This window comes from Lynx rufus, unplaced genomic scaffold (genome assembly GCF_022079265.1).
Source record: "Lynx rufus isolate CCGP_SWC_20201006 ecotype Redwood Valley unplaced genomic scaffold, mLynRuf1.p SCAF_7, whole genome shotgun sequence".
Taxonomy (NCBI): Eukaryota; Metazoa; Chordata; class Mammalia; order Carnivora; family Felidae; genus Lynx; species Lynx rufus.
The window spans coordinates 7420583-7445643 of record NW_025814889.1 but is presented as its reverse complement, the minus strand read 5'-3'; positions in this window follow the sequence as shown (position 1 = coordinate 7445643).

Below are 25061 nucleotides of genomic sequence, written 5' to 3'. Positions count from 1 at the left end.
GTAGAGATAAGGCTTGGTTTCCTCTCCAAGGGGTGGGAAAGAAGGTTTGATCGGTTGAAACCAGGGAGGAAAAGTGTTCAGGGGTCACACGCAGGAAGGCAGTGAACCATCCAGGAGCAATCCCGTCCTCTGCTGTTTCCAGACCAGGTTTCTGAACCCCACGACGAAATGGGGGGGGGGGCGGGCAGCATTTGGTCCCCAGAGCCGTGTGAGGGAGTAGAGCTCCCAGCCCTCTCAGCCCGCAGAAAGTACCCGATCCAGGCGTGAATCATGCCTTCCTGCAGCTGGATGGGGGCCTCTCGCTGAGTCTTTTAAAGACTTCTCATGAAACTCAGGTCTCGAAAGAAGTGCATTAATGTTCGTACAGTTTTGTGGCCACAAACAAGAAACTGCAAGGGGAAAAAAAACGAAAAATGGAACAGAGCTGGGAAATCGGGCCTTGTAAGAGTTGTGGCTAGCACTTAACCACATGCTCATCTACCTGTTTCTAGGGCAATGCAGACTGGATCTGACAAAACTCTAGTCATGTTAAGAACCAGAGTAACTGCTTGAAAACTTTGCTCTTACGTCCATCCTACCTGATATTTCGCTTTCACATGACAAACGCCTTCTATTTTCAGATTGAAGTGGATGGACTTGTAATTTCTGCTTCTAACGTGGTAGGTACCGAAGGATCTTCATTCAGCTAGATGAGCCTGGGCAGTGAATGAGTATTGAAAGTGAAGTTTAAACTAACTCCTCAAGCCCTGATTTAAAGGGAGATCATACATTACCCACTAAAAAAACTATAGTGATGAAGGATGTTATTATATTAAATCAAATAAACCAATGTTTACAAATTTTTAATAGTTGGGGCACCTGGGTGGCTCAGCCGGTGAAGCGTCCGACTTCGGCTCAGGTCATGATCTCGTGGTCCGTGGGTTCGAGCCCTGCATCGGGCTCTGTGCTGACAGCTCGGAGCCTGGAGCCTGCTTCGGATTCTGTGTCTCCCTCTCTCTCTGCCCCTCCCCCGCTCACTCTCTCTCTCAAAAATAAACATTTAAAAAAAATTTTTTTAATTTAATAGTTAATTACGAAACTGTTTATGGTTCTGCTACACTTTAAAAAATTTAAGTACTGGGGGCACCTGGACGGCTCAGTCGGTTAAGCGTCCGACTTCGGCTCAGGTCATGATCTCGCGGTTTGTGGGTTCAAGCCCCATGTAGGGCTCTGTGCTGACAGCTCAGAGCCTGGAGTCTGCTTCGGATTCTGTGTCTCCCTCTCTCTCTACCCCTTCCCCGCTTGCACTCTGTCTCTCTCTCTCTCTCTCTCTCTCTCAAAAATAAATGGTTATTAAAACATTTTTTTCAATAAACATTTAAAAAATTATAAAAATTTAAGTACTGAAATCAAAAGTTCTCCTGGGCCTAAACTTAGTTGTTTTTCTTTCAAAATGGAAAAGAATTGAGGGGAGAAGGGAAAGAAATACCGTGTAATTTTGCTTAGGAAGCTTATTTTGATTTCGCCTGGATAAATAGTTTATTTAAATAAGTGAGTTCCAATGAGCACAATTTTACAGTGATTTTTCTTCTCCACTCCTTACGGTCCCCCAAGGAAATATGTTTGGGGATTTGATTTTATATTACCTCAAAACATGCCCCCCTTACGAGCTGATCACCATCTTGCTGGAAATTACGAGAGAATATTTTTGGTTGACAGTGTATTACCAAAGTAGTTTACATAATGTCAAGAAGAAAGGCAGAGAAAATAGGGTAAAAGTATCCTGAGAATCATGGACCGCCAAAAGCAACCTTTTCTTTTTTCTTTTTTGTTCTCACGGTTCATTAAAAGTGAACAGTTACAATCGACACTCCCCGTGGCTCCAGAAAGGCAGAAGTAGAAACAACGAATGCAAACAACTTTGGGGTTTCCATAAAGGACTTCATACACACCGGTGGCCGAGCTCGGCTCCGCCATGGGCTGCTGAAGAGGGTGTCCCCAGACTGGCTAAGGAGAAAAGGTAGGAGCCGGCTGACCTCTCCAAGCTATCTCCTTCCCAGGCTACTGCCCCATGTAATTGAAGGGACGTTAACCATTCGTTTGCCGTGAATGTCCCTTCTCTCCTTCAGAACCCAACTGCAGCAAAGAGAGAGTGGCATCCCACACAGTGGCATCATTTTTTCACCTGCCGCTCACGCCTCAACCCCAACAGTCTGGCTTCCACACCCCACCCCGCTCCCCCCACTGCTCCCTACAGTCACAAATGACCTACTAATTGCCAGAGCTATGGACACTTTTCAGCCCTTATCTTACATAACCTTTTGGTGGCAGGTGACCACATCCTCCTCCTTGAAACTCTATTCCTCCTTTTTTGGCTTCTCCCTCTGGCCACCGTTTCCGCCACGGCCCCTGTCACTCATTTGTCAAGGGCACCCACCAGGTGCAGGAAGCACTGCTAGAAGTTGGGATACGAAGGCCAGTGAGACCTACTCTCCACCCTAAAGGGAACCACGGAATTGCTGACTATTATTTATTGAGACCTCACTAAACGGCCGGCACAGTGCTGGATATTCCGACTGCAAAGTCTGTACTTCTTCCGCTCCACGGGGCTATTCGTCTTCCTCGGGATTTCCTTCAGATCCCTCACCTTCTGTCTTTACTCTTTTTTCTGACTATCTCGTCAGCATCCGGGATTTACACACGGGGTAAGGTGGATACAACTAAAGATACGGCTTAAGTCTACAGAGCGATTTAGCCCTTAGTTTACAGGAGAAAATGAATATATGTGTGTGTGTGTGTGTGTGTGTGTGTGTATGATCTTTCAGAAAGGAACAGGATACCAGCAGTTAAGCTGGTGGGTTAAGCACAGTATCTATTCTCTTTTCCTGTCTGAGAGTCACTGGGAAAGTGCTCTGTACTTTCTGCCCATGTTCTGAGAATAGTATTTCGTATAACTGAATGCCAGGGTTGAGAGCAAAAGATTATGTGTGAGGCAGTGCATTTCATCACCACCTTTAGCAACTTTTGAGTAAGACCAATAGGCAGCCAAACCAAAGAAACAATTAAACAGCCTCCCCAGCACAAAGACTTAAGATAGAGACCTGCCTGCATGCTCCAAAAATGCAAAGGGACAGAGAGGATCCTCTGGGTGCAACTAGACCGTCCCAGGCGAGACTTCCTGCTTCAGGCAAGATCTGAGAGCCCTTCCAGACTCTTCCAGACTCTTGCATCGTATTGTCCTGCTGGGAGGCAGAAATTCCTTTCGGACTCCTGCAAGTGATCAACTCATGCCCTAAAGCATGAAAGGGCATCACCCTTTATCATTATCTCCGTTTACAAGCCACACTTGTTATCAGTGACTAGTCAGCAATTTTTTTCATGCTCTCCAGATATTACATACATGCCCTGGTTAACCATGTAGTCAAAGCCTCACGCCAATAATTTAGGTTTAATTTAGTTCTAGAACATTTTCCCGGAGACCTTGTTTACACTAAGGTGCTCTGTGGTGAGGCGCTCTCCTTGTCTCAGGCGAAACCTCTTTGCCTGCTGTCAAAGAACGGTTGAAAAAAATAGATCAATAGTTAAAGACACAAAAAATTGTATCGCGAGCTTTGCAAATGACTTCTCAACGAAAAAAAAAATCAAAAATCCAGCTATACTAAAGTGGGAAGCCGGCTTGTTCCTGAACATTTATACACCAGTGCACTGGGTTCTTTCTGTAGCATACGTATGTGTGTGTGTGTGTGTGTGTGTGCATGTGTGTGTGCATGTGTGTGTTTACACGCCCATGTGTGCTGTGGTGGGGAGGGGGGAAGAGGGAATTAATTATGCAAACCAGTGTTTGTCAACATCTGAAAAAGAGGTCTAGGTAAACTTGTAACTTAGTCATGGCCTGAACTAAAATAAACAAATTCAACTTTTTTTTTCCCGGTACCACTTTGGGTCTTTCAAGAAGTCCTAGAAAGATCTGGAGCCCCAAAATATGTAAATTGTTAATCTCCTTCCCCAGTCCTCTGGGGGATGAGACAGTCCAGACAGGGAACCTGCCTGACTAATTTAAAACACGCAGGAAAATTATTTAACATTAGTTTAGGAGAGAAACCCTTCCGTATGCCTCTAAAATGGTACACTCCGGATTACTAGACAACTTTACTAGAAAACAGATTATTCTATGAACTGGCTTTCCTATCTCTGCTATCTGCTGCCCACAGGATACATTCTAAAGAATCTCACTTTAGGGGCGCCTGGGTGGCTCGGTTGGTTAAGCGTCCGACTTCGGCTCAGGTCATGATCTCACGGTCTGTGAGTTTGAGCCCCGCGTCAGGCTCTGTGCTGACCGCTCGGAGCCTGGAGCCTGTTTCCGATTCTGTGTCTCCCTCTCTCTCTGCCCCTCCCCTGTTCATGCTCTGTCTCTCTCTGTCTCAAAAATAAATAAACGTTAAAAAAAATTAAAAAAAAAGAATCTCACTTTAGATTGGAAGGTGGCGAACTAGGGTCCTTAGGACACATCCGCCTGCTGCCTGATTTTGTAAATAAAGTTTTATTACAACACGGCCACACCAATTCGTTCTTGGAGGTAGTGTTTATGGCTGCTTTCATGCCACAGCAGCCGAGATGAGTAGTTACGAGAGACCATATGGCCCGCCAAGCCGAAAATATTTATTTTCTGACCCTTTACAGCACAAGTTTGCAGACCTCGGTTTAGTTGTAACCGTTGGCTGTGAGCGCGTCTCAGAGTGCTCTGTCCCCACTGCATTCATGTGAAAACACGGATCCACGCTTTCTAAGCTTCAGAAGAGCTAAGCGCTGAAGTGTTTTTATTTAAAGTGTTCTCTGATGGTTCCTGCAGGCTTCCAGATGCCTCCATGGGTTCCAGCGGGGCTATACTTGAGGGGAGTAAACATCCAACCTTGGAGACGTGATCCAAGGCAATATGACAAAGCGGCCAACCTGAAGCGATAGAAGGTAGTGAAGGTTTACGTGCAAAGGGGGTCCATCTAGAGAAGAACCGAGTAGGAAACAAGCGCAGGTGATCCGCTGAAGTCATTCTACAAGACTGGTTTTGCACCACAGAGGTAATCATCGACAGAAAACCCATCCTTACCCGTAGCACCCCGCCAGAATTAGAACTCGGCAAACATTCCCAGATGCACGCATTCACATGCACATCTTCCAAACCCGTAGGAGGAACGCTCATCACCTCACATACGAGGTGGGAATAATGCCCCTCTGTTCTCTTAAAAGTCTTATACCAACACCAGCTCATTTGTGGTTCACTGAGTGCGAAACAATTACTCCCACAAACAGACAAACAGAAAGCAAAAATAGACTGGTGTATTTTTCAGTTTGTGGTCTCTTCTGTGTTTAAATACAAAGGGAGAGGTAACAAAATGAATGACTACATTCCTCCTGAAGAAGATGGGGAAGCCAGATAACCTGCCTGCGAGTTTCTCTGTGATCGCCATTACAGCACGTGTGCCTAGAAATATAATTCGGTCTGTTTTCAGGACACTCGTATTGCCGTCCGCATCAGAACCGTTAGCTTCGGGGCCCTGCAGAAGACCAAGGTCGGCCCCCGAGGGGTGGGAATGGCAGCTGTGGGGACGGTGTTTCGCGTCTGCAGCTCACCCAGTGGGGAAATCTACGCGACCCGTTTTGCACTGAACGTTCTCGGGTCACCAGAGAGCTGCTATGACAACCCACGGGAGAAAATTGCTGTTATGTTCACTGCTACCGAAAACTTTGCAGTTTGGGATGCCAAAGAGGAAGAAAGGGGCTCATCTGCTCAGCTATTCTGGATTCTAGAGTCATTTGCTGTTCTTATTGCTGTATATCAAGAAAGAAGAAAATTCAAAGGCTGTCATTTATTTCACTAATGGAATTAAAAGTGAATGTGGTCCAGAGCAGTAATCAATGCCTTGCTGGTTGTGATGGATTATGGTTTGGCCAAATAGTATGACCTTTAATTGCCTGAAAAAATGCAATTTTCCAATGTCTTTGCTGTTTTCGTGGCGATTTCCCACGCAAATACAATCTGTCATGTGCTATTTTTATTTAGCTTCAATAAAATTAGGGCTTGAAAGGTGCTGGGTTAGCCCTAGAGAGAAATTCTTTATTCCTTTAGTCCTTTGTTACTGAACACTTTTGGAGCACTTTGGTTTTGCGTGTCTGTGTGTTTTGGGGTTTTTTGTTTGTCTGTTTTTTTGTTCTTTTAGATCCACGCAGTCAATTCATTTGGTTATTGTTAATAACATCCTTTTATAATGGATAAGGTGAGGGACAAAACCCAGCCCACAAAAGGGTTAATGACTCGATTGTTCTAACTCTCAGCTCTGCCTGGAGTCCCCCCCCCCAGACACTGCTGCCACTGGGGTCAAGTGGCTAATGGGTGCTCACATGGAATTCAAGAAGAAATATCCAGTGATGGGGTCACAAATGAAACCGATCAGCTAGAGTCAATAAAAAGGTAAGAGAAGCCAATGTTCAACCTTTGATGAAATCCAAAAGTACAAATGCGAATTACCCAGGAACATCTACTCGACATCGATACTGGAAAGAAATATTGGACAGCCAATATTGCCAAGACTATCGGAAAGCCAAAAGTAGTTAAAAAAAAAATAAGTCTTGTGATTTGGCTGCTTGTTGAAAAAGGATGACTGATGATTTTAAAAGACGTACATATAAAGGGGGAAACATTAGACCTCTGCATCCAAAGGACGCTTATTCTAACAACCAAAGAGAAACAGAATATTTTCCTCTGGAGGTATGTGAGGGCCCAGATATCTCTGGCTCAACAATATCCCTTATCACAAAAATGTGTTTTCTTCCTATCTGGGTAATCTGCAGAGTCGGCATCAATAGGGTAAATAATTTGAGCTGACTTTCCAACACAAGGTAAACTCTTCAAGATTTCATCTACAAAAATTCTACCAGTCACTAGAACTGGACTTATTTGCCGAATTACCAACAGCTATGTAGGAAAAAGAAGGAGGAGGAGGGGGAGGAGGAGGAGGAGGACCTCACCAGCCCCCAGAAGGAAAGCAGACCGAAGTCCCATCAGATTTTCACTGGACATCCTCCGAGAAAAGCCAGGAGGGCAGAAGACAATGAGAGGCTCACAAAGAAAGCTTTCTGCCCTTTGAGAAATTCGGCACACAACAGCACATGACTAGGCTTTAATAGGGAGGTTTCCCTAACCGTGCAATGCAATGTCCTACTTCTCCGTCCAAACGGGGGAAGGATTCTGTGCTTCGCGCCGAGGCGCAGACACTTCAGTCATCATGTCACCCGAAACTCGAACTGGATATTTTGCTAAGACAAAGGGGCAGATTGGCAGCCAAAGTGAAAAGGGGGCGCCTGGGTGGCTCCATCGGTGAAGCGTCCGACTTCGGCTCAGGTCATGATCTCGCAGTTCGTGAGTTTGAGCCCCGCGTCGGGCTCTGCACTGACAGCTGGGAGCCTGGAGCCTAGTTCAGATTCTGTGTCCCCCCCTCTCTGCCCCTCCCCTTCTCATGCTCTGTCTCTCTCAAGAATAAACATTAAAAAAGTAAATCAGTAAAATCTTCCAAAAAAGGGTGGGGGGAGAGGAACACACACAGATAAATGGAAGGTCTTTCCTAATCATGGACCCAGGTGAGCTGTGCACGGACAGATGGAGAGAGAACCTGGTGGAAGGACTGTGGAGAGAACGCATTAAAGACCGGACTGGGGTCTGACTCGTGGCAGATACACAATATGTACTTGGAGTTGAAATGGGAGACGTGGAAGGGAAGGGGCAGGAGTTCGGAGGGAAAGACTAGGGGGAGAGGAAGTGAGGAAGGAAAGCAGAGAGGAAAGGAGGGAGGAAAGAAGGATGTGAGGGAAAGCAGAAGGAAAGAAGGAAGGAAAGAAAGGAAGGGGTGGGGGATAAGAGGGATGCAAACAGAATATTCTGCCAGGGATTTGTCTCTAGTGGCGTCCAAATAGACCGTAGCTTTAGAAATCTGATTTTGCTCCCTTAAAGAAATAGCAAGGTAGAAAACCCACAGGTTTTATTTCTGAGGTTCTTTATTTCATCGACGAATCCCCCCACAAAGTACAAAATCCAGACCCGATACGTGGCTTCACGTTTGTAAGCTGTAAAAGAAAAAAGGAAAGAAAATCAATTGGTTGCTATAACCGCTCAAAACACTCTCCGTCCAATAATCACAATAAAAATAAATATGGTTTTCCCTCCACCCCCCAAGCCGATGGCCTGTGATCCTTTTATGACCATCTACCTAAATTAAATATTAGGTACCTGGGCGGGGAGGGGTGGGGGGTTGGAATGCTAGTGAGGAGAGAGTCTTATCCTGAGGCTGGTCTGCTGATGCCGTTTCTCAGTAACTACATCAGGAAGGGCCTTCGAGAAGACATCACAGCAAATACCTTGCCAAGAAAAGTTTTCTTTTTCATCCATTTATTTTTAGTAGTGCAGCTGGGATAATCCTAATGACTGGCAGGAAAAATAAATAAATAAAAGCACCTGAGTTGACTATTTTATTAAGATCCCACCGTTTGAGAATGAAAACTTCTGGCAGAAATGTGTCCGGTGTCCCGAAGATGTCTAGCCTGTCACCCGGGCCAACGATCCTATCTCAACACACTTCACCTCTGACACGCTGTGTAGACCAGGCATGTCTCTAACCTCCCGCTGACGTAAAGGAGACGTAAAAGCCCATTCCTTCCCCACCCCCATGAAGTAGGTCTTAACATCCAAATAAAGAGGCGCCCGGGTGGCTCAGTCAGTGAGGTGTCCAACTTCGGCTCAGGTCATTATCCCCTGGTTCATGGGTTTGATCCTTGCCTCAGGCTCTACGCTGACAGCTCAGAGCCTGGAGCCGGCTTCGGATTCTGTGCCTCCTTCTCTCTCTGCCCCCCTCCACCACTCGCACTCTGTATCTCTGTCTGTCCCTCTCTCAAAAATAAATAAAAACATTATTTTTTTTAAAGTAATAACATTATATAAGGGAACTGTACACATATGGATCTTCTAGTCTTCTCCGACCGGATCTCCTTGTGTCCTGTATCCCTGTTGTCCGGCTGTGGAAGGCAGTCCCAACCACGGTTGTATGAAGCCACTTTTGCAAGTGTTTCATCTTTGCACGTAAGCTGTGTGGAACCTCGCAGGTATGAGCCCCGTTCTCTGCCTGAACAAAACTCCATTTCACCTCCCCGCTCGCTGTAGACCCGGTTTTCTGGGAGGGAACCAGGCTAATTGCCATGGCATCACGCCCACCCACTGTTTTACAGGGGAAGCCCGGTCCCACGTGTGGTCTCAAGAGCCACCTGAACAAAGTAGCTTTCCACGTTCACAAGCTTTCGATGTCCAATAAATGCTGCTCAGAAACCCACGAGATGAAAGGGAAAAGGCACTCCCGTCATTTTGACTCAAGGAGAGCTTTACTTTGATAAATGGGTACTATAAAATTTAGAAGTTTCTAGAGGGCCGGGGGCTGGGGGGGGGGGGATGGTGAATGCCAGTTTCTGAGAATTGCCTCCTGTTTGTCAGTATTTTATTTATTCATTCATTTACTTATTTATTCATTTATTTTTAATGCTGATTTTAACTTCTAACCTTCCTTCATAAGGTACAAGTGTTCTTATTTGCTTGAAAGATCCCTTTTCCCTGGTTTTCTGGGCCATTTAGTTGGAGCGTCGAGTCATTAGAAGCAGTTCTTTGATTTGACAGTTTACTAACATAACGTGTTTTTCTATGAATTAATGGTAGGCTGGCCTTTGGAAACGGCGTCAGAATAAACTTTTTGGCTGAAATGTTTCACGTCTTATGTTAGGAGAATGTCTCCTGATATTTACTGTTTAATGATTTTTTTTTTAAACGTAAGACTACTTAAGGAGATGTACTTTTAAATTATTAAAGAATAACTCAAGAAATGTTGGGCACCAATCTTTATTTCAACCGTTGAGCGTCTAGATATCCTCTGCGTCTATCTGGAATGTTTTCGGCTTCTTCAAGTTTATCAGGAACCACACTGAAATCACCTCTCTGGACAGTGGCTTCCTAATTTTATGGATCGCGAAACGATGGGGTCAAGCATCTGGTCACGGGTCAAAGGTGAATCCGTGGCAGAATTTGGACTCAAGAGATTATCCAGAGATCTGGACTCACAGCCTTGGTTCAGGGCCAATTGGGGCTTAATGTCTCGCAAACTTTAAAAAGATTCTTTTCTTATATAATAAGAGTAATTCTGAGGTAAGAAGACCGAATTAGAAATCCTACCTCATATTATTATAGTGAACTAATTAAGTTTGTTAATTGGTCGAAGTTACATTGTGGGGAATAGTGTAATTTTCTTAAATTCAACCCGGCTAATTATAAGTGGATGGTTCCAAAACACCTTAAGTACCTTCTGGCTCGCACCGACTCATTATGGTGAAAATGATCTTGATGATTTAAAACAGCTGGCCTGGCTTCCCGGTTCCCTCCGCTGTCTTCTCGGTTAGTCACCATTTTCTCAAGCGAAGAAGCGTCCTGCTTGTCCTGCTCCCGCTGGAACCGCAGAGACGACGGCCAACCACATGTGGGGGCTCCTCGGATTCTCGGCCTCGCACATCATTAAGCAAATTGTCAGCTACGTTTTAATTACGGCGCTTTTATGAGGCCCGGTGATGTAAGCAGCTCAGTGGCACGCCTTGTTTTTTTCCAAGCTCGGCTGTGTTTGTAGTGCTGGCAGTTAGGGCCGAAGCGTTTTTCATCTTGCACAAACTGAGCTAATTTATGTGGGAACCCAGACCCTTCCATGTTGTTTGCACTGCATCGATGTGCAGAGTCTAATGAGCCCTTTTTAAATGCTGGAAAAACCCTCCTTGGTTGCATTACTGAATACCCTTTTATAGCCTGCCACGGAAAACAAAGATGCTCGACCAGAAAAGAAACCAGGCTCACCTTCCCCTAATTTATTGCCTCACCCGGGAGAACGATGCCCAGGCATCATAATTGTGCGAACGAGCCCCTAATGGCCCGTGGTCTCTGGTTTGTCCCGTCTTGGGTGAAGCGAATCCCCATTAACTAATCTGGCCGTGAGTGTGAAAGGTCTGAAGGATTCCGTTGTTTATCTCCTGGTTAATAAAGATGTATGTACCCGGTGGATTATGCAAGCCAACCCTCTGGAAGTATTGTGCGTGGCGCTTGTCGAAATGCATGACCAATTAAGATATCTTCAATGACTTTCTGAACCTTGAGTGCAAAGAGGCAAAGAGCAAACCCTCTAGGAGTCGGTGTTGCCCTGATGGCGGGCAAGGAGGGACTCGACCATCTCCAAGGATAGACAGAGGCTGCCATGTCACAGCCCTGTCAGAGCTATAGAAATAATATCTGATGCAAGCTGCTAGAAATCCGGCAACGGGCTGGTGGGAATAGGAGAAGAAGCTTTAACAATAACAGTTTTATGAACTAGGCACTATGGGAGGGGGTTAAGACCTGTGTTTATCTAAGAATGCTTCTAAGCTTTTCTACTGAGATCAAAATTACGCATGGGTCGCATGTTCATTTCAATGTTGGTTTCGGTGGTACCCCATTGGTTTTGAAAATTATTTGATGTATGCGCCTCCCCCCCCGCCAAAGAAATCTTCAAAAGTCTTGCTGAAGGTAAAATCAGGGTGAATTTTCCCTGAACTAAAACTGGGTAAAGTCGTAGAACAACCAGGCTCATGTGACTGGCTCTTGCTCGTGTAAATGATGTTAGCCAAGAAAATTTGGAATTATTTACATCAGTGGGTTGATTACTGGAAAAGCCTTGTGTCTCTCTTCTCTTTCTCCTTTGTTCTTCACAAGACACAAGCCCGTGGAGGCGATTCAAAAGTGTACCTGTGGAATTGGATTAAACTCATCCGTCTTCCTCCTTCTGCTTGGGAGAAGACAAATTAATTCACTTGGAAGCTCAAGAACTTGCCTCTCAAGACTTCATCCCAAGACAGACTTCTCAGACTCACCAACATCGGAATTCAGCAGACGCTAAAACCAACTTGTGATGGTGGCAACATTCCCAGGTTAATAAGAAGAAAGGTTTTGACTTCCATTCTAAGTACCTTACTAGCATTTCAAACGGTCATGTCTTCATGGCAAGGCCATGATACGCACACAGAAGGTCAGGTGGTACATGCCTTGTCACTGTGGGTCCAACGATGCCACCTATTAGGTCCAAAGTCTTGCTTCTGCACAGGAAGTAAAAATCACCCAACTACAACAGCCGAAAAGAACGGCATTTCTTGAAGCCGATGCTCAAAGTACCCACGAAACTAAAGTTCTTCCTCATTTCAAAACCTTCTTAGGAAACGGGAGACAAGACCAGGACGAAAAGGTCATTTAGGGGAATACAAAACTGGAAAAACCATCACTGATGCAAAGTACCTCCTAAACTAAACACAAAACGCAAGGTATTGAAAGCATTTTAATTATTATTATTATTTTTTAAGTTAACGACCTTGCCCCAGCATACTGAAAGAAGTGTAACCATTAATGTTTTTTCTAGAAAAAAGACTTGTTTTCAAACGGGATCCAGCTGAGGCCTCTTCATCAACCCCCACCTCCCACCCCCAATCTGATGTCACAGGAAACCTGCTAGAAAGTTCTGTAGCCGTAAACATTTTAAACGAGAATCAGGGAACGGGAAAGAGGCAAGCCGTTCCTAACGCTGTAAGAAGGACACTTCTCCTCCAGTATGGCGCGATTTGTATGGAATTGTTCTCAACGTCCTGTGAGGACTGCAGTTGGCTTGGTTTGATGGGGATGATTTTCTAAAAATCTTTGCATGTTCTGTTTTACGTCCTCAGTAGGCCAGGACTGAAACCCAAGGGTGCTGCTGATACTAAGACACAGTACGGCAGTCTTCCTGACGATAGTTGCACGTGTGAGATGGGTCTTGAGCATTTTCCAGCCCGGACTTGCCGAACTCAAGGGGTAAACTTCAGATAAGCATCTGAGCTCTCGGGTGTTTAACTGAACCGAACCTCCCAGCCTTTTTGAGGTTTGCCGATGACTAGTAATTATATTGTCATTTAACAAAAGTATCTGCATTAAACCAGAGATATTACAGTAATGGTTAAGTTCACATCCATTAAAAACATCGTGCATCTACGGAGCACGCAGGGGTCTCCATGATGTGTGGACAGGGATGGAAACTAATGTAGGTTTGAGGCCATAAATCAATGTCTAAATACTACCTGTCAGGTTTGGAAGCTATGCTAATGCAGGAAGTGTTACTTCTTTCCAGTGTATAGAGGTCAGAGCAGGAGGGACAGATATGTAACTTAAATGGAAATGTGGAGGAAAACCCCCGAAGAATAAGAGAGTCAACATACAAACCTTGAAGAAAGCGATTATATCTAAGTCAGGATTTTAATCATCCACCTCTAAGGTAAATGCCAAATTCTTAGGTTTCCAGAGGAGGCAACAGAAGGGCAGAGGATTCGTCCCTAGAACCTAGAACCCTTTCTCCGAAGTGCTTTTCATCTTGACTAACACGGACATGGGGGTAGGAAGTAATTTGTTAATTTTCTCACTCATAAACTAAGCGAGTGAATATATAAACCCTTAACCACTTCCTAGGAGACGATGGTAATAAGCACAAGTTAATACACAAGGCCTTTTTACATTTCTTATACGCATATAATCATTTTCCCCCAGGATTATATGATGGTAATTGGTCATATGCTAAAAGTCAAAGTAAGCATCTTTAATGGACGTGGAATAAATCTGAAGTTAACATCAATAATGTATCAGTGTAAAAGTCACATGAGAAAGTATCCAGTTGTTTCTTAAAGGGATAGACGCTGTTGGTAAATGGTTGATGGTTCCTTGTCAGAGATCTGAACTCTGCGTCCAAAGGACAGAACGAAGGCGTGAAATAGAACTTGCAATAAAGACCCCACCATCCAAAAGTAGGCGGTGGCTTTCAGGACCGGAGATAGCAGGGGCCCCAGGCAGCAGAGCGACTCAGAAACATCACAAATAACAAACCCAGTCAAACTAGGATAAGAATCAAAACAGAAGTCAAAATATTTTTAAAGAACCACATTAAGAGAAGTCAGATGGAACTCAGGGGTCACAGGGGAGTCAAGTGCTCCGACGTTGCTAGGTCGCCTCCGAATGAGACAAGGCTCTGCGGGGTTGGGACCGAGTCCTCCTGCAGGAAGGATCTGAGAGTTACTCTTCCCCAGTTGTTACTGCAGCATTTCACCGCTGACACCCAGGTCTCCTCTGCTCTGCCCTGACGTTGACTCTGAAGTCCAAGGCCAGAAGGAAGAATGCCAACTCTCTTGATGGTCTTGGAAAGCTTGGGGCTTGCCATTGCAAGAGTCAATAAGTCTGCGTGCCCAAACCTCTAGGGTACTAGTCATCCTGAGGCCAAGTTCTACTGCTATCACTCGGTCTTCAAGACCCTGCAATGTCTCCCTGCTGCCCGCCTAATCGGGTCCTGCTCATCCGTGTGCTAACCTGAGTCTCAGCCCCTGTCTCTGCCACATACTCTGCTTTTGAGCTAAATCCAAATGTCTGCTCTACTTAACCTGCATGAGCTCTGTGATGTCTGGGTCCCATGCCATTATGCACGCCATTTCCTGTGACTGGAATGTCCCTGCCACCCCCTTTCACGTCCCTGTGCCCTCACACACAGCCCTGAGCCCCAAGGCTTGCTCCGACGACACCTCTCAGATGCCGTATCTCCCTCCCTTCCGTATGCCATACGTTCTGAGAACATAATCTGCCGATGGGCCCCCGCACACTGAGGGATGTTTAAACCTCAGTGTTGCATCTAGGAAAACATTGGTCTTCAAGTAAGATTAATCTGAGTCATCTTCCTTGTTCCCGCAGATAATCTTCTCCAATCAAGTAACCTCTTTTTGTAGATAGCCACTTCTGTTCCATCTTTGTACGCCCCTGTGTCTTCTGCTATGAAGTGGCTGCCATCACACCTTGAACCAGCGGCCCCACTTCAGTGCCATTTTATTCTTCTAGTTGGGGGAGCCAAAGCCGTGAAAAGGAGGTGCTCCGTGTTACCAAAGGCAATGACCTTCAGCTCCGTTGCACCGAAAGTGACGTCTGACAAATGATCTGGTTGAGTACATTTGTACAGTGCTCGCTTTACAGATATCTACAAGTCTGGGGGCGGGCGGTGAGGGGGGCGGAATCGAATGGAGGAGAACACCCATGTCTTAAGAAACAGATCCCCAGAGGCTCTGTTTCTGGCATTAGTAGCCTGACACCTCAACAGGCTTCACAATAACACTTATTGTGATTCCAGGCAGCAGGGGGTGGAGGAAATTTGAAAATCTGTCTAGAAATGCAGGAAGCAAGGCAAGGGACAGAACCAAAGCTTGAAATGCTCCAAACAGCGTTGTTTTTTTTTAAAGTAGGAACGGTTGGGTTAATTCCAGTAATACTACATAAAACTGATATTTAAAGCAGAAAGCAAGATATGATTCAACTCAGGCAAATCACCTTAAGTACGGGGGGCGGGGTGCGGGGAGGGGGGAGAAAACGATTTATAATTGAATTTAACAAGTACATCAAAAACAGATATGGTTAGGAGGAGAAATGGTAATAAGTTAGATCGGAGATTGCTTTGGACTACTTTTTCCGTCCCGAATCCAAGCATATTTGTTCGACAAGTCAGTCCTGGTTGTTGGTTTGAAAAGGTGTGGTGGCTGTCACTACTGTCATTATTATAGGATTCTAATCCAAGGATCATATTTACAAAGCAAAATATTAGCACTTGTGCCATAATTTGCTAGGATATCTTCATCCTGTTTCTTTAGAGTGATATATTTTTATGGATATTGAAATCACTTACTTTTGCTTGGGTCAATCAGCCCAAATTGAAGTATCTATTCTCTTTTTTTAATGTTTATTTATTTTTTGAGAGAGAGAGAGAAAGAGAGAGAGAGTGTGTGTGTGTGTGTGTGTGTGTGAGAGAGAGAGAGAGAGAGAGAGAGAGTGGGGGAGGGGCAGAGAGCGAGGGGGACAGAGGATCACGACCTGGAGGGAACCGTGAGATCATGACCTGTGCCAAGTCAGACACTCAACCGATTGAGCTACCCAGGGGCCCCATATTCTTTTTTTTTTTTTTTTTTTTTTTAAGGAGAGGGAAAAGGAGTTGTTCAAGAGTTCACTCAAATGGGAAAAACTAAAAGGGAGCCATTAACCACTGGCCTAATCAATCAAATACTTAGTATAGAAAAGGATGGCTAGGTCAGAAATGGGGTAATCTTCAAGTCACTTCTAGTCTTGGAATAAGAAAAGCTGTAGCCAAGGAAGACTTGATCTCTCAGCAATACAAAAAAAAAAAAAAAGTCTTCTTTTTCTTAACTTATGAGAAGTGTGGAAACACTAGAAAATATCCAGAAAAGAATGACAGAAAAGGCTCATAAGGTTAGAGCAGAGTATCTTTAGTGGCAAGTAAACTGAGAATATCTCTAGTCCCGAGAAGGGATCATCAGGCCTCCATGAAGACCTCAACGTTTGTTTCATGGAATCAATGTATGCGAAGAATATTGAATGAGTTCAAGGGTGATCATCGTGAAAAAAGGAAATGTCACGTCAGAGAATGATGAACACGACTCCCCCTTTGGGAGAAAAGAAAGTAATAGGATACGAGCATCGATTTCAGCAGGAAGAAACCAAGAGAAGTAAAGGGAGTACTTACAGAAGAATTATGAGATCCTAAACACCTAAGGAACTTGTGAAATAACCTTTTCTGGAAGTCTTCCGAAACAGTAATTTCTAGTTACATAGTTTTCAGAGACCAAATAAACTCTTTCTTTAGTCCCTAAAGCCATGTTTTAGTTAATGGGACTGATGTGATAAAGACTGGAAATATCAGGATAGAATGTTGAAAACAACAAGGAAGTAAGAACGAGAAATCGGGACTTGTATCCTGGTTCTGACCCTACCCAGTTAGGTGACTTAGGAAGACACTTAAGGTCTTCTACGGTGACATCTGTATCTATAAAAGTCTGCCTTTAACAGAGATTCTGTGAAAGAACCAGCACATCCAGATAGCATAAGATTGTTATTGCTATTGCTTGTGGAACAATTACTATCAACATTATCAACACGTAGCTGCCCAACTTCCGTTTCTAACAGTACAGGAGGCCAGGCATCCTGCAGGTTACCCCTGCTACTATGTCACAACTAAATCCTAGATCGATGAGAAGAAACATACTTTGTGATGGATTGCCGGGCTTGAATGCAGGTCCCGGAACTCTCCAAACAAATGAACAAAATAGTAATAATGAGGTGAAACCAAAAGTGGAAACAGAAAATTAGGTTGCCCTGGGAACAAATTCTCATGCCAGTTCTACGAAGTGGATAATAAGCCTGAGCCCTTTGAGGGGTGGGAGGGCTTGAGCTGAGAAGCCACGTGTCCATGAGGACGTAAACACAGCTAAAGTAGTCCAATTTCTCCCTGGCTTCTGACAACAGTGAAAATAAATTCTCCATGAAGGAGAAAGCATCCCTAGTTTAGGCCATTGGGATTTCCATTGATTAAGAGGAAGCAAATATGAACTCACAATCAATTGCCAGACACTAAATAAATAAATAAATAAATAAATGCCAGACACACATAAAAACGAGCCACCATAGGGGCACCTGGGTGGCTCAGTCGGTTAAGCATCATACTCTTAATTCAGCTCAGGTCACGATCTTGCAGTTCATGGGAGCTTACACATGGTTCTCTCTCTCTCTTTCAAAATAAATGAATAAAGTTAAAAAAAAAAAAAAAACAAGCCACCATAAGTAATAGCAGAAATGACAACATCAGGTTTAGATTTAGATGTAGATTCAAATGTAGAATCAGGTTTAGGTCTGCAGATATTCGGACACTGAGACAAAATATGAAATAATTATGTCTGAAATGTTTAAAGAATTCAAAGATTTATTTTTAAGTTAGCAAAAGTGAAAAAAAAGAGGGGTGCCTGGGTGGCTCAGTCAGTTAAGTGTCCGACTCTTGGTTTCGGCTCAGGTCATGATCTTGTGGTTCATGAGATCGAGCCCCGCATCAGGCTCCACGCTGACAGTGTGAATCCTACTTGGGATTCTCTCTCTCTCCCTGTCTCTATGCCCCTTCCTTGCTCATTCTCTCTCTCTCTCTCTCTCTCTCTAAAAATAAACTTTAAAGAAAGAGAGAGAGAGAGAGAGAGAGAGATTGTCGCAATGACCAGACAAATGTGCAAATGATCCAAGCAGAATTTTAGAAGTGGATGACATGGTTAAAATTTCAATATTGATGATTGGGATAAACAGCATAATAGACACAATTAAAGAGTGAATTTAGTAAATGGGGTGGCATATTGAAGACGTTATCCAAAATGCAGAAATCTTAGAAGTAAGGAAAAGTAGAAGATGGAATGAAAAGGTCTCCTACACATCTCAGCACAACACCAAAAGGAAAGACAAAACGGAGGACAGGGAATCAAGGATAAGGTTAAGGACATTTCAGATGATGGAAGACATGAATCCTAAAACTCAATGTCGAATAGCAAAATAAAGAAAAAAGAAATGGATGAATCATAGCAAAACTGTGAAACAGTACAGTTAAAGAACAGACCTTTAAGAGGGCAACAGCAGCCTTCACAACAGAGAAAGCAGAACACAGTGGAAAAATCACCTCAAACCGCTAAGGGAGACCAGCTAGTCATCTGGAGTTTTGCACTCAGCAAAACTATCTTTCAAGGACAAAAGCAAAATAAAGGTATTTTTAAGTAAACGAAAACCGAAATGGTTTACTGCCAAAGCTTTTCACTAAAGCAGTGCCTTTCAGACATTCTAGACGGAAAAAATGGAACGCCCGTGTGCTGGTAACGAAAGCAAAAATTCACAGACCAGCGCATCATCTTATTATGTAACTATTGTGCATTCCGCTTCCTTATGTTTTATTTTCTCTCCATTTGAAAAATAAAGGAATAAGGAAAACAAACGGTAAAAAAAACATTACAAAAAGAGAAAAAGGATAGAAAACAAAAGACAAACAGAGAGGGTAGAAATACCATTTTCCAAAAGTGACTCAAGAAGAACCAAGAAACCAGAGTATATCTTTGAAAAGTAAAAGCAAGACGAGGAGAGGGTGACAAGGCAGTTATAGAATTATCAATACTGAAAATCCATACTGGCACATTGTGCCAAGACAAAGAACGGAAAGGTAAGAATTATAAAGCATCAAACAAAACTGTCTTCATTCGATCACGATGTGACTGTCTATATGGAAAGCAAGACCAAACTAAAATATTTACAAATTAAGATTAGAATTAATAGGGTCACCTGGGGTGCTCAGTCAGTGAGGCGTCCGACTTCAGCTCAGGTCAGGATCTTGCGGTTTGTGAGTTCGTGCCCCGCAGCGGGCACTGTGCTGACGGCTCAGAGCCTGGAGTCTGCTTTGGCTTCTGTGTCTCCCTCTCTCTGCCCCTCTCCCGCCCACGCTCGGTCTCTCTCAAGCATAAATAAGAACACTGAAAAGAAAATTTTTTACAAAGATTAGAATTAATAAAAGAATTTAACAAAGTGGCTACATGTAAGAACAATATGTAAAATTCAATTGTATTTATATCCGAAGGGAATATTATATGTAAAACCTCACACTAAGAATAGATCTAGCAAAAAAACTACAAAGACCTTCGTAAAGAAAAAAAGAAAAAGAAAAAACCTGATGGAAATGCATTAAAGAAGACCTAAAAAAAAAAAATAAGTCCATGGAAATGAATGTCGTCAAGATACTAATTTTTCCAGGGCGCCCGGGTGGCTCAGTTGGGTAAGCGTCCAACTTTGGGTCAGGTCATGATCTCATGGTTCGTGAGTTCAAGCCCCACGTCGGGCTCTGTGCTGATGGCTCAGAGCCTGAAGCCTGCTTCGGATTCTGTGTCTCCCTCTCTCTCTGCCCCTCCCCTGCTCATGCTCTCTCTCTCTCTCTCTCTCTCTGTTAAAAATAAATGAACATTAAAAAAACTTTTAATAAAAAAAGTACTAATTTTTCCTAAATTGATCATTAGATTCAATGCAATTTTCAACAAAATTCAAACATTATTTTCCAAGGAATTTGGCAAGTTGTTTGTAAAATTTATAAGAAAAAGAAAAGAACAGAGAATTTCCAAGACGTTATTGAAAAGGAACAAAAAAGGGAAAGGTACTTTTGATATCAGATACCAAGGTCCATTATAAAATAATAGCAATTAAGTCTGAATGATATTAGTGTGGAGATAACAAATTGCTCAATGAAAGAGAATAGAAACCCAGACCAGATAAATGCATATATAAAAATTTGCTATATGGGTCTGGTGGCATCCCAGTTCATTGGAGAAAGGTTATAAATAAAAGTATAACTCAATAAATGATAATGACATAATTATTTATGCACATATAAAATGTGAGACATATTCCATAACTCTCATTGATCATTAAAATAAATTCCTGGTAAAAAAGCAAAATAAATAAAATAAAATAAAATAAAATAAAATAAAATAAAATAAAATAAATTCCTGGTAGATTACAAACTTAACTAAGAAAGGCAAATTTTTAATCAGATGAAAATCTAGAAAAAATATTCTTCTGATCCAAAATTGGGAAGATTTCTTAAACATACCAAAAAAAAAAAAAAAAGGAAAAGAAAAAGAGGAAAGAAAAACCCACTAACCACAAAAACAAATATATATTCCATTTTAAAAGTTAAAAGATAAGCTACAAACTTAGAAAAGAACATTTTGCAAAAAAAAATAGAATCCACAGGTGTTTTTAAACCCAGAGTATATAAAGAACTCCAAAACACAGGAGAAAAAAGATGAATGGTCTAGTGAATGAAATGGTCCAAAGATAGAAATAGGCACAAGGGAAGACAGGCTAATTAAACACCCCGATTAGCGAGCGGGGCGGTGCAAAATTAGACCACGGTGAGATATTATTTTACATCTATCAGACTGGGAAAAATGAAGAAAATTGTAGCAAATACACAGCAGGGCGATGAACCCAGATACTGTTCTAAGCGCTTATGCCCATGAACTCTCACTTAATTTTCAGAGAACCCTTAGAATTCTGCCTTCTTCCCCATCTTACACAGAGAAAAGAGGTAAACAAGGAAGTTGAAAAACCTCATCCAAGATGAACAGCTAGAAAATGATGATGATAATACGGTGCTCACAGCAAAGGTGCTGGCAAGTCTGGGAGCAAAAGGGAGTCCTAACCCCCGCTGGTGGGGATTACATTGGAACCACCGCAGTGGAGAACAACTTCCAGTATCTTGTGATACTGAGAGTGTGCATACCTTTCAACGTGCTGGTTCTGCTGCTAAGTAGATACCTAAAAGGAGCTTTTCCCCCGTGTGTTTCTGGGGACATATAAAAGCCATTCAACGCACCGTGGCTTGTCAGAGAAAAAATAAAAACTGGGGAAAATGTCAACCAACAAGAAAATGGGTGAACTGTGGCATCGTCATGCCATAGAATACAGGGGTGAAAATGAGCAAATTCTAGCTACAGGGAAACCAGTGCTGAATCATAGATGTACGAGGCAGAATTAAAAAAAAAAAACAAAAAAACAAAACTGAAATTTAGAACAATATTTTTCTTATACCCTAAACAAGCAAAATTATTATTTAGGTTAAATATATGTGTAGGCTTTCATCCGAACTGAATGTCATGAACTCCTAATACGATAACTAAATAGAAAGATAGAAAATGACGGCCAGAAGTTTAGAAAAAAGAAATTCACAACGTATGAACTCAAGGAATCTGATAAGTGATACGCTTAGGAGCACCGAATTTTCTCTCTTTTTTTAAGTTTATTTATTTATTCTGAGAGACACAGAGTGAGGAGGGGAGGGGCAGAGAGAGAGGGAGAGAGAAAATCCCAAGCCCACTCCGTGCTACCAGCTACAAGGGTTGAGACTGACTCAGGGCTCGAACTCACAAACCGTGAAATCAAGGCCTGAGCCGAAACCAAGAGGTGGACGCTTGACCGACTGAGCCACCCACGTGCTCCCGGAGTACAGAATTTTCAACGTGGGGTTTAAAATATAAACATCTTTCCTGAGCATTGAGAACAAACGCGTTTTATGAAGCATTTCTGCTGTAGAGGCTAGTCGCTCATCTATTCTAAGTTACTGAACATCATTTAGTTGTTTTCAACTGTAAGTTCAATCCGTTTACTCCTTACCCTTAGAGTTGTTCCGATTCACCCTATGTTTGTGTTTATGAAACATCTAGTGGCTGGGGGGTTTTTTGTTTGTCTTTTGTTTTTCTTTGTTTTGTTTTGTTGTTTTTTGTTTTGTTTTTCCAGATAGAGGATTCGACTATCCCACTCACATCCTCACCAGTCAATCGGGGTTGCTTGGTAAGTAGCAGATAAGTTTCTGAGCAGAACGGAGAATTTCGGGAGATAGAGGAATCACGATGTGGATGAGAAAGCACTGACTCAAGATAATTAACTCAAACTATGGGAGAATCAAGATATCACGTCCCTAAAACCGATCTCCGAAGGCTGCTCCCAGACTGCAGGCTTGCACTATACCGACATAGAAGATGTTTCATCTACAACACGTGAGATCAATTTAATTAGGACCCAGAGCTGCTCGGAACCCAGCAGCTTTTCCGTCTCCCTCCGTCAGAGTGGCAGAAGTACACGCGTGGGAAAACTGCTGACCAGCCAGCGTGGAATGAACATTACTTACCCTCTCATGTCTTCAGTTTCACCGCGTTGAACGTTTTACCCCCTCTGCCTGGGGCACTCGCCACGACCCCATTGCTTCCCCGTCCTTTTGCAAGGTAAAAATCCCTGCTCAAAGGTGAGAGTTAAGTTTAGGCACCCCCTGCCCCCGCCCCTTCAGGGACTGTCACACAACGGTCTGTGGTGGTCTCCGGGTGCACCAGCGGAAGCCCCCTCCAGACTGGAGAATGTACCCCCAGCGACTGGGAGCCCTGTCGGAGACCTTGTCTTTGGGGAAGACACTGCTGAAGAAGACCCCCCACACACACACACAAGGCCACGGCCTCGTCCCGGCTCCATTGGTCCAGCCGAGGCACCATGAGACTCCCTCTGTTTGCGTAGGCCTGCTTCCTTCCCTTCCTCGCAGATGTGGGTCCTGGAAACAGCCCACGGTCAATTCCCAGCACATCCGGGTCCGTCTCAGAGTTGACGCCTCACATCTCTCCACGTGCCTTTGGGGTAGGTGCCCGCCCGGCAGGTGTCATCAGCTCCCTACGTTTACCGGCCACTGTGCCCGTGTTTTAACCGCCAATTCATCCCTCCATCTCCTTATCCAAACCGAAAGCCTCTTGAGAGCAGGAAGCATGCCTCATTTACCTCTGCATCCTCAATACCAAGAGCCTATTAGAAAGTCAAGAAATACTTTTGAAAGAATATGCCAATTAAGGAAAGGGTACAGACAGGGATGATATTTATGCTTAGGGAGATACGCTAGTTAGGGCAAGGCTTATCGTTATAACAATTAAACCTCAAATTACAGTGGCTTAGCACAACAGAGCGGGTGTTGGCAAACTTTCTTTTTTTATAAAGGACCAGATAATAAATCTTGTAGTCGCTGAGGGCGATACAGTCTTCATTGCTACTGCTCTGCTGTTATGGTGCAAAATCGGCCATCGGCAATCGATGAACAAATGGGCGTAGCTGTGTGTTCCGATAAAACTTTATTTACAAAAATAGGTAGAGAGCCAGATTTCCAACCCCCCTCCCACAGGAGTTGATCCGTTCCCGCTCATGGGATGGTCAGTTCAGCGTCATTGGTCAGGGGGCACCCGTCCTCCTTTCGAAGTTCATGTTGCTTCAGTTCTGTCGCTCCACCTTTCCCTAGTATCCCAGAGTCCCCTCTTTCCAGCTGTGGGCAAGGAAAAGAGAGACAGCTGCTTCCTAAGATCTTTGACCTGGAAATCAAACATGGAACTGCCGCTGGTACCTCCTCTTCAAGAACTCACCGCATAAGGCACAGCGGGCTTCAAGGGGCGTAGGGACTGTAACCTCTGGCGAAACACCATCCCCCCTCACCTGTCACTCCGTGTCAGTGAGGGAAATGTGAATTTGTGGTGGAGAGCCAATTGTCTTATTACAGGAGGGCAATGTCTCCATTTTAATAAAACAGTCGTAGGCAGATGTTTCTATTCTCTCTTCTGTCTTTGTTCCCAGAATGTGCACGGTTTTCATGAAATATATGACTCATCCATTTATGTATTCTTTCCTGCATATTCAGGGATAAGCCAAAGACGCATGCACCCTCCCCCCCACTCTTAGGGAATAGTGCGGTCCGAATGAAGCCAATAATTACACATATGTGAGCCACCACGGAGATAGAGCAGTGGTAACTAACTTTAGTTTGGGGAGGCCAGAAAGGCTCAGCAGTCATTTTGGAGGTGATATGTGACAAGAACGCATTTGAAGCTGCATAAAGGGAAAGGACCGTCTTCGATAGAAACAACAGCAAGCTCCTTTACCCAAGAGCAATAAGGCTGTCGTGCTTGACGCAAGAGGGTATCGTGATGAAGCATATACTTCGGCAAGACCACTTCAGCTCCATGGTTGAGAATAGCTTGGGGGACTGCACAGAGACCGGTTGGGGGCATGTACAAGTTTATGGTAGCAGTGGTGAGGTAATAGAGTGGCTGTGCACGTGAAAAAAATGGCTGGATCCAAAAGAGAATACAGAACGTAAGACCAAAAAGACGCGATGAGACATTCCATATGCAAGAGGGAAGGTGGGAAATGAACTATTGGAGTTTCGTCAAGATGAAAAGCTTCTGGGGGGCGCCTGAGGCAGGCCCAGTCGGTTGGGTGTCCGGCTTCGGCTCAGGTCATGATCTCACGGTCTGTGGGTTCAAGCGTCGCGTCGGGCTCCGTGTTGACAGCTCGAAGCCTGGAGCCTGCTTCGGATTCTGTGTCTCCCTCTCTCTCTGCCCCTCCCCCACTGGTGCTCTGTCTCTCTCAAAAATAAATAAATATTTTTTTAATGTAAAAAAAGAAAAGCTTCTGCATGGCAAAAAAAAAAAAAACAAAAACAAACAATCAACAAAACTGAAAGGCAACCTACAGCATGGGACAAGATATTTGCAAATGA